Here is a 9,641-nt window from a genome sequence, read left to right as displayed (position 1 = left end):
ACATGAATTGATTGAAGATAGGTGGCCACCGCAAAACCCCATTTCGGGAGAACTTTGGAAAATGTAAATACTTTTCTCTCATTCCAGCTGCTGTATTCATAGATTTGTACGAATTGCGAAATTCTTCTAATCATACTCTCCTACAGGACCCTCAACCTCGGTATGACCATTCCGGCACCGGTTCCAGATGGAACCAAATAAGGGCATTTGATGCGATTTTGAAAAGTGGCTGTTCATGAACCACGTAGACTCATGGAGGAGCGGGAGGTCCAGCAAAAGTCTACGTTTATCTACGAGGACGGAGGGGGGTATTAGCAAAAGTTTACGTAGACTTAGATTTTTTGTTATTCTCGTGTGACTAATTATAAATGGGATTTAAAGTGTGTTGTGCTATCATACTAGTCGATGCAGCTAGATGTATTTCTGCAGACACTTCGAAGCTAGCACATTATTGAGGAAAATACCTCTTTAGGCGACCACTCAACCCAAAACGCACGTAGGGGAATTATGGTTGAAACCGACACCTTAAGCTAAACAATTTTTCTAAGTTGCCATAAAACCAATAAAATTCTAGTTTTTATGCAGAATTATTCTTCAGAAAATTCTTAGCAAAGACTTAATTTTTTCAGCGCTTCAAAAAATTAATTTCATTAAAAATTATTGGTTGTAAAACTTGGAAAACGAAGTGACTTTTTGTTGGCACTGCGGGTAAAACCGACACCCCATAGGGGTAACAAAACAACCCATCCATTTAATGACACTGTTTGCGTTTCTATACAAAACGCAGTCTTTTTTGTAGTAGTGAATTATACTTCGTAATACGAACTGATGACACATATAACCGTACCAAATGTTAGCACCTCTGAATCGCTAGAATTCGTCGTATTTTCTGGTGCTCAAATATTGTATTTTTTCATTCTTGCATAAAATTCCGTCTCTTCAGATTCGCAAACTGCCTGAATTATATAATTTTTTAAACCAACATTCATGAAAGATCATTCAACAATACGTGTTTCACATCTAAATCTCTTTGCGTATTATTTTTCATGATAATTAGTAATAAACCAAGTCAACAGGAATTTATCGGAAAATATCGGTTCAACTTTCTAAAATGGAATATAAATTTTGACAAGTACGGTTTTATGGGGTACATTCGTACCCCAGAACTAAAATCGCTCTAGTATGTCTAATTTTTATTAAATTTATAATTAAATTGGATAGTTTTAGTCTAAAATCATTCGTAAAGTAACCTGTTTAAAAATATTCGTGTTTGGCTATTTAATTAGGTAATATTTCATTTTGTATAGAACAAGTCTTTAAAATACGTCAAAATTCTCTTTTTTTCTTCATATTGCTATAACTCCGGTAGTTTCAAATCGATTTTGACCATTGGTACGACGTTGTAAAGCTTATTAAATTTCCTTTTGAACAATTTTTTTCAAAAACTGGTCAAAAAGTATATTTATTCCGATGCTTTTTTGAAAACCAAACCCCTACACAAACGTTATAAATACAGCAATATGCAGTAACAGAGATGAAACAGGAAGGCGTCGAAGGAATAGGTAGAGCCGGTGCAGTGTACGTGTATATAAAGTAAGTATGTTCCAGAGCTTGGGCTGCAGAAGATAACGATTCGAATGATGCGTAGTATATACAAATCATATTCACGAATGTGTTTTGACTCTTTCATCCGCAAAACAAAAATTACGATACCGATCCAAATGCATTTTCTAGTTGCTTTGCTATTGTGCTTTGTTATACCAAATAACAGATACTATTATTCAGCAGAGTTGAAACTTATACAATTTTACACATGTTTCTCGCTTACTATGTATCGATATTTTGCTTTTAAAAAAATATATAATTTTTTTTTGAATTATGTACACACGACAAAACACTAACGCTAACGGTTTTGTGGACTACATTTGTACCCCAAACACACTTTAAGCAAGCACTGTTGAATTGGTCAAATGAAACAAATAGGTTGTACCTGCCTTCACGGAAGTTTATTAATCAAATTGGTTTATGATAAAGATTTCTTGCAATTCTTGCAATAAACTGTAACGGAAAAATAAGGATTTGGACTCATAAATTTGTTGGTACTTTGGTGTCATTATGGCGGCTCAAATTTAAAAAGGGCGCATTATTTTTTTAAAAGCAGATAGTTTAGGCCAAATTTATTTTCTAGAAACTGTCTTTGTCCCATCAGACCTAAACCTAGCTTCACTTCCGCCAGGTTTCGTTGTTCATGACACGCATATGGTGATGGGATAATAGCACCATTATCAAATCAGTGGTACATATATGATACAAGCAATTTCTGTCAGATTGTTCCCGGGCTGAGCTTTTTGGTTAAAGGTTTGGTTAATTACGACGGGCAAGGTTGTTGGAAACTGTGACCATTAAGCTTTCTGTTTCCCCATGAGTTGGCCGCCGATATAACTTAATTTCCGGTTAAGATATCAATGATTTATCAAGTTTCTCAGCACGTTACAAATTTGACGTTCAATAATAGTAAATATAAATGCGGATTTGTTTTTCCAAATGCAGATATAACTCAATGCGTATGGTGCTACTTCAGATTCGAGTGATTCTATTCTTAGATGAGTCAAGGGTCCAGCTCGGGTGCCTAGAATTAAAAATCTTCGAGATCTTTGGTTGATTCTCCGTATTAGCAAGTTGGATTCGGATCGGGCTTCCCAAATTTAAAATTTTCGGGTTCGGGTCGGGTTCGGGTTTTCAAATTTTAAAATTCTCGGGTCGGGTAGGGTTTGCGTTTTACAAAATTTTCATTCTCGGGTACGGGTCGGGCTCGGGTTTTTAAGTTATAAAATGTTCGGGCTCCGGTCGGGTTCGGGTTTTTCAAATTTTATAATTTCGGGCTCGGGTCGGGTTAGGGTTTCTAAATTTTCATGCGCTCGGGTTCGGGTCGGGTTCGGGTTCGTAAAAATTGAAACCCGACCATCTCTACTATACATAAGAGTATTTTATGCTATAGGTTTATTTATTGATATGAGTATTTCCAAATAATCTTTGTGCACATCATAGCAACCTCCAGTGTCATTTTATTTCGTAAGAGAAGATTTGCAAGTGCTCTACGTTTTGCTAATTGGATTCATTCACTTATAAGTGACACACACACTTCTTAGTAAAACTTTCTTTTTCAGATTTGATTTTTCGGATCATCAGCGATCTATTGGGGTATACATAAGATCATTGTCTCATTGTGATAAAGTTCGTCTAAGAAAAACCAAGAGAACACTAGAAATTCGGTTTGATGATCTTTTTGCAGAAATAGCAAAAGCTTCGATAGAATCAGATAAGCAAAAATTCAAATTAATAATTTTTAAAGAGACTTACAAGAAATGAACACAATAAAAGTATTTCTGTGTATTTCTGCTAATACTATAGTGTTCTAATAGGCTAATTGAAGTGTCACAAAGATCTCCAGTATTTTGAAATGAATCGTAGGTATACACAACCATCTTAACAGCGTGGCGGTTTTACCCTAACCATAGGGTGTCGGTTTTACCCCAACAGCGCACATTTTTTTTTTATAAAAGCAATTAAAAATATTGAATTTCTCAATAATTTCGTCTTCAATGCACCTAGTTGATCATAGGACAGGCCGATAATAATAGGTACTGAAAAATGGGGTGATTTGAAAAGCTTTTGTTCGGTTAAAACCTTAAAATCTACCAACGAAATTTAACATCCAGACGAGTATGAGCGCTGCTGTCGTATTTTTTATGACATTCGGCGTACTAACTTAAATCCAATTTTTCTTCAAATGCTCTAAATAAACGTACTAATAATAATGTATCATTATGAAATGAATAAAAATTTGATTTCTAGGAAATGTTGTGGGGTGTCGGTTTTACCCACAGTGTCGGTTTTTCCCACAATTCCCCTAATTTTTAGTCAAAACAACAACCCGAAAAGTTGCTGTTTCTTGCGTATATTTAGAAATAGTTTTGGTTTCGTGAAACAATTCTAGGAATAACACAAAATGACAGTTCTAAAGTCGTGAATTATCATCTGAGACACCACTAGTTAACAGACATGCAAATGATCAAAGTTAAACATTACAACCACCATGCTAACAAGAAAACGCCGATTATTAATTTCGGTGGTTCAATCAGGTGTAGTTAAACTTCTACAACAAAGTGTTTACTAGAATTAATCAGTTTGAAATTTATCTTGCTATCATTTACACTGATTTCAAAATCTTTAAACGCCCATTAAATTCATCCGGTCAACTCCATATATTTCGGTTCTGCTACAGTTAAGCTTTCCGATAATATTCTCAGGTGATAAGACTATTAATTTTTTAAGAAAAATGTAAACTTTTGAAAAAATTTGGATAGTTTCGTCCTCATAATTCCCTTAATTTAGGAATATTGAAGTTTGTTCTCGAAAGGTGAAATTTGTGTGCATGTTTGGTTTGATATTTCTGTCTGGATAATAGTAAATATCGACAGCATAATTTCAAATCGTTTCCTAAAGTTATCAATTTTTAATGCAACTCTGCACTGTTGGTGTAATTGCCATTCTGCGCTGTTGGTGTAAGTGGAATTTCGGCTAAATCTGAATTGGTTATAGCATCATATCTTTTGAAATATTCTCGAGTGACTTACTTTAAAAAGAAGTATTCTGCTAAACAAATATTTGAAAGCACTTTTAAATTTGCACTTGTATTATATAGAATACTACACGGTTTTAGTACAAGTCCAACTGATAATATAATGAAATTAAAATGGAAATTGAAGATTATAATGTGCTAATGATATTAACATTTTCCACAAAGAAAAAAATTAAAAGGTCAACGAAGCCTTTTGGTAAGGGGGGGAGGGGTTTGTTGGTAATGGTCTACTGGGTAGGAAGGGGGGGGGGGGGTTGAAAAATCTCAAATTTCGGCCGATGTGGTTCATGAACGGTCCCAAACCAGGATATCGGTTTCCTATTATCAAAAAAAAAACAGTGAAAACTATCATCAATATGGGTGTAGTTTTCCAAGTAGCAATTGAAATGCTTGATGGATTTATCATTGCTTTATCTTGGTTTTAATGGATTACATATATTTTTGTGACGAAACATTTGACATAAAACATAAAACACTCAATACTATTCTTCTGTCCCCGACGGAACTAGATCAAAGTATAACTTCGAGGATTGTTCTTTCATGTCACCTTTTTCTTTTGCTCACGAGTTTCCCACAATTAACTCGGAGCCTCACTTGATCCATCTATTTAGCTTCCGACTTTCCTCTTATTTTCCGTCATTCTCTCCATTATTACGTTTCCATCCTCTGCGTGCTTGAACCATTTAAGAACTTAACTCTGATATTGTCCAACGGTAAATCACCGCAAACCATTTAACTCTTGTTTCTATAAGCCATTTAGCACCGATTTCTGTAAGCTATTTAAATCACAGTTTTGTCGAGGTCCATTCGGATAGTCTTCCGAAGGCGGTGGTCAGCTATTTTCGTCCGCGTCCCTTATCAACTATTTTTATAAAGTGATTCATCAGCAGTGATATCTTTGAAAATGAACCACCTTGGTTATGCAACTAATTTTTTCCGATCTTTTTTAAAAGCAAAAAATAAAGCAGTCTTAATTTTGTTATATTCTGAATTGCACATATTTTGTCATATGTAATTTTAAATGTTCTTTCATTTGATGGCATTGTAAGGGAACACATATCCGCCGGTTGATGCAAATCGAGCTGACACTTCTTTAGACTGAGCAAACTAATCTATCTGTTTGTTTAGTGTTTATTTGACTAACTAGGAAACGAATCCACTGGGTCTTTAATGCTTGTGGGAAATACGCATGGTCTTGGCGGAGTGAATGACTTTTGTATGAGGGTTGAGAATTGACAATTCGCAAGAACAATTCAAAACCAATTACCAATGTGCAGCAATCATTTCAGCACGAGGACCAAATGTTTTATTGTCATATTTAATGGTTTACTTTGAGTCCATTAACTCGTCAATCAATTATACTGAGCTAAGAATAAGTACGTACTATTTGGAAACGGGGGTTGATACGTGCATGATGTTATATCGTTTAGGAACGCAGCATCGATATTTTTGTCTGTTTCGCATCTTCATTGTAATATCGCAACGTTTACTCGAACGAGGTAGAAAATTTCAAGTTACGGGATCTCAATGTGCTTGTGATAATACTCCTTTATTTATAAATTCAGCCGCGCTATTAGGAGGAAGAGATATGACTAATTGTGGCATAAATGGGAAAGGAGCATGTCATGTGCTTTGACGCAATCGGCCGTTTTACGCACGATTGCGCCATGTATATAGGAAATTCCATAGAACATGGACACTTTTGCGGTATTAAAGTGCTCCTACAAAAAGAAAGAAAAACTGAAATCATTTGGTTCATATTAGACCAAAGGGATAAATAAAGTGGTACAATGAGAGAGTATTGGGCAATCTTTATGAGGCATAATTTATGAATGTTCCACAACACCACTTTTAAACTCTTTGTTTACGGTCCATTTTATATTGTCGACAACACTCCCGACAGCCGGCTGTCCGGAATTCAAGTTGATTTCGATTAAACAAACTCTCGATAAACGATTACCCAGAGTTTAAACGCCTTAACATCTAGATCATTTACATATCCCACAGTCAATAAACTATACAAACTTTTTAGGCACGAAAATATATTCTCAGCAGGGCATTGAAAAAACAAAAAAAAATTGAATTCTCAGAGCCCCCCCGCTCTCATTTTGTGACCAATGTCAAAGTAAGCTCAGATGCCAAATTTCACATCATTTGGATAATTCTAGACTCCCGTCCACTTCGCTTGAAATTTTTGAAATTGGTACTATGGGAAAATATGGAGGAAAAATATATTAAATGCTATAACTTTTGATGTAGCAATTAAAAAAAACACAATTCGTATTCTTTTTAAAGGAAATAATATTAGTATTTGAATGGAGATATTTATGTTTCTAGAAAAATACAGGAAAGTGGGGTACTGGGTCATTTTGGCCCCAAAATCCCCTATTTCCAGTAATTTTTCTGCTCCGTGATGCAAATCATACATATTTTGCAGTTTTTTTAATGTGAAAAACCTGTTTTAATCGACCTAGCGGTGCAATTGTGCCTTTCTCAATCATGAACACGAGAATTTTTTAGTTTTAGTTTTTAGTTTAGTTTTAGTTCATTTTAAAGATGACATTTTAGCGAAATTTTTACCTTTTTTGCTTTCATCGGAGTATCGGTTTGAATCGCAATTTGCTATGTGATCGCACGCCACAACCCGTAACTCCAGAACCGGAAGTCGGATTGGGCTGAAATTTAATAGCCATTTACGGGGGCGTAACACCTTTCATTTGAGACTATGTTTGGTTGAATCGGTCTAGCCATCTCCGAGAAACCGATGTGACTGTTATTCTGAATTTGGATACTTCCGCCGAGGCTTCCAGAACCGATGATGGTGGCCAATGTGGCCAAAAAGACTTTGAATGGATGTTAGTGACCTAATACTACAAATTGAAGCAGTTGTGGTCATATTTTGGAAAAAAAATCATCTTTATACATTCATTGCAGAATTTATTAAAATCGACATTTTCTGCGTGATCATGCTCACCACCCTGTAATTCCGGAACCGGAAGTCGGATCCATCAGAAATTCAATAGCAGCCTATGGGAACGTTGTATCTTTCATTTGAGACTAAGTTTGTCAAAATCGGTTCAGCCATCTCTGAGAAAAATGACTGACATTTTTTATCACATACACACACAGACGCACATACACACACAAACATACATACATACACACGCACAGACATTTGCCGAACTGAATCGAATGGTATATGTCACTCGGCCCTTCGGGCCTCCGTTAAAAAGTCGGTTTTCGGAGCGCTTGCAATACCTTTCTATTGAGAAAGGCAAAAATCTCAGAAATCGAACGGAATCTTTTTGACCTTTGTTCGAATACGAGAAGTTGGGGTTATAGGGCCTTTTGTCATTCATATTAAATTTTATCATTTTCTCGTGCATATATCTCTATTATTCTTCAATCAATTTTCATAGATTGTACCGTATTGAACGTATAAAATCCTTAGAAACAAAATAAAAATAGATTCGTTACCGGTAAAATTCAGAAAAATCAAATTATCTGACATACAGTCTCGATTTCGCATTTTTATCTTAAAATCGCACATATTAACTCCATTTAACAACAAAATTCTTATTTAATTTACTACTTTTAGCGTAAAATATGTTTGGGGATTACATGGTAAAAGTTTCCATCTTGGAAAAATAGGGGAAGTTGAGGTATTAGGACATTTAATGAAAACATGTGATTTGTAGAGATAATGTCAAAACATTTGATGTTTCTGAATTTTACCGATAACGAATCTATTTTTGTAGCATTCCTTAGAATTTTCCACGCTCAACAAGTTACGTTTTATGAAAATTGATTGAAGGATAATAGAGATATATGCACGAGAAAATGATAAAATTTAATATGAATGACTAAAGGCCCTATAACCCCAACTTCTCGTATTCGGACAACGGTCAAAACGGTTCCGTTCGATTTCTAAGATTTTTTTAAATTAGAAAAACTGCAAAATATGTATAATTTGCATCACGGAGCAGAAAAATTATTAAAAATAGGGGATTTTGGAGCCAAAATAACCCAGTACCCCACTTTCCCGTATTTTTCTAGAAACAGAAATATCTCTATTCAAATACTAAGGTTATTTTCTTTAAAAAGAGGTATAATTTGTAATTTTCTGATTGCTGCTACAAAAGTTATTGCATTTAATATATTTTTCCTCCATATTTTCCCATAGTACCATTTCAAAAATTTCAAGCGAAGTGGGCGGGAGCCTAGAATTGTCCAAATGATGTGAAATTTGGCATCTGAGCTTATTTTGACATTGGTCACAATATGAGAGGGGGGGGGGGCTTTGAGAATTAAAAAAAAAATTTGCTATGCCCTAATTCTCAGTCGCATCGCTTGCTTGACGCGAATCCTGACTAACAACCCACCCACTACCCAATCCGTGGTTCCTATGGGAGTGTCACTGAGTCGAGGCCTTCCATTAAGTAAGTACCACATCAACACTTCCTTTCTCATCCCAAGTTCCGGTAAAGATGGTCATGGCCCGCAATGGTGATTCTCAGGCGAACTTCTCGCTTGGACTGGATCAATTGTTATTTTCCCAAACAATGCTCCTCAAGTAGTCTGGCTGGAAATGAGAGTCATCAGTCTGCAATCTACGAAGTATACCGTGCTTACGCAACGGAACGATCCATTCGGATAGTCTTCCGAAGTGATCTCACCTTACTCCGACTGAGAGTTCCCCGGCGGCGGGATTTCTCCCGATACAGATATTCGTTTCCTTGAGCGGTAGTGCCAATTAGCCCCGCCGGTGGACCTTGCCTACTCAACGAGCATACCGATAAGTCGGGGTCCGCAGCCAATTTTCTGTACAAGCATCTTATAAAATATTTTAAGTAGATAACTCTTTCAAAAGGAACTTAGAGATCTCTATTTAGAGCATTAGGTGCATTTTTGACGAACATATTTCATTTTTAAATAAATAAAATATTTCGATGGTGCTTTGTCCCCAAAACACCCCCCGCTACTACGCCTCTGCACACAA

Source organism: Topomyia yanbarensis, unplaced genomic scaffold (assembly GCF_030247195.1).
Source record: "Topomyia yanbarensis strain Yona2022 unplaced genomic scaffold, ASM3024719v1 HiC_scaffold_34, whole genome shotgun sequence".
NCBI lineage: Eukaryota > Metazoa > Arthropoda > Insecta > Diptera > Culicidae > Topomyia > Topomyia yanbarensis.
This window is presented reverse-complemented; position numbering follows the sequence as displayed.